General features: G+C 57.0%; 1 pseudogene; it reads left to right on the top strand.

Annotated features, from left to right (window-relative positions):
- Positions 1 to 208, top strand: part of LOC108298798 — a 17,856-nt pseudogene extending 17,648 nt beyond the window's left edge.
- The last annotated feature ends 954 nt before the right edge of the window (positions 209 to 1,162 follow it).

Raw genomic sequence — 1,162 nt, 5'->3', positions numbered from 1 at the left:
GTCCGTCCCCACAGAAAGAAAAGTAAACTGTTTTCGCGGCTGCGCAGAAAGAAGAACAGGTACCGGCAGTGAGTGCTGCGGCGGGGCCCGATGCCCGAGGCCTGACAGGCCCTGTGCATGCGCCTTGCGCCGGCTCCCAGGCGCCACTAACACGTAACCTGGCTCCGTGTGCCATCCTGCCCGGCAGGGCTGTCGTGTGCGTGTCGGTTGGGAAGGCAGAGGCGGTGCTGGGGGGCAGGCCTCTGATCAGCCGGCTGGATTGAGCACGTTCCTCTGGGCGCCCCTCAGTTGTCCAGCCCTGGGCGGTGGCCCAGGCCACCAGTGCACTTACCAGTGGAGAACAAGGCTGGGAAGGAGGCCTGGGGAGGGCCAGGGAGGAGACACTGCAGCACCGTGGGGTTGTTTGTTTTCTAATTCTATGTGTATATACTGACATATATTCTTTAAGGAGGATACATTCCCACAAAACACAAATTCCAAAAGGGAAGATGGTGTCAGTGACATCACCTACGCTGTTCCATTGTTTGTGCCCAAGTGACTCGGTCACTGGTTCCTGTTCGATGCTTCTAGACCTGCAATGCCCAGCACAGGAGCCAGTTGTCCCTTGGAGATATTGAGCACTTGAAACTGGCCAGTGCGATGAGGCAGCTGTACTTTTCATTTAAATTACATGTAAATTTCATTAATGTGAGTTTGCATTGTCACCTGTGGCTACTGGCAACTGTATTGGGCAGCACCATTCTAGGCCTCTCTATGCAGGTTCTCGTAGGGAATTTTCTCCCTGCACCCTCGCCCCGTGCCTGGGGTGCAAAGCATCACACCACCTCCCCCTTGGGTTTCAAGACTGAACGCCATGGCTTGGGACCTGTGCCCTCCATCTCCAGCTGCCCGCTCCCCTGTGATGAGGACGCCTGTCTCTGTCTGTCCAGGCCCTTCTCATGGCCTTCAGTGGCCAAGAGGAAAAGCGAGTCAAGGTCTGGAGATATGTGCCAGGGTGCTGTGATGGACAGGTGGGGGGCAGTGAGGAGGCCTGAGGGCAGCAGGCTGGTGAGCAGTCCCAGAACACACGGCCTGCAGTGTGTGGCATGGGAGACTCACTGTGCCTCTAGGATGTCTGGCTTTCTCCTGCTGTGGATCTTGGACTGTCAGCATGGGCCCTGGT

Source organism: Cebus imitator, unplaced genomic scaffold, assembly GCF_001604975.1.
Source record: "Cebus imitator isolate Cc_AM_T3 unplaced genomic scaffold, Cebus_imitator-1.0 Scaffold1097, whole genome shotgun sequence".
Taxonomy (NCBI): domain Eukaryota; kingdom Metazoa; phylum Chordata; class Mammalia; order Primates; family Cebidae; genus Cebus; species Cebus imitator.
This window is presented reverse-complemented; position numbering and strand designations above follow the sequence as displayed.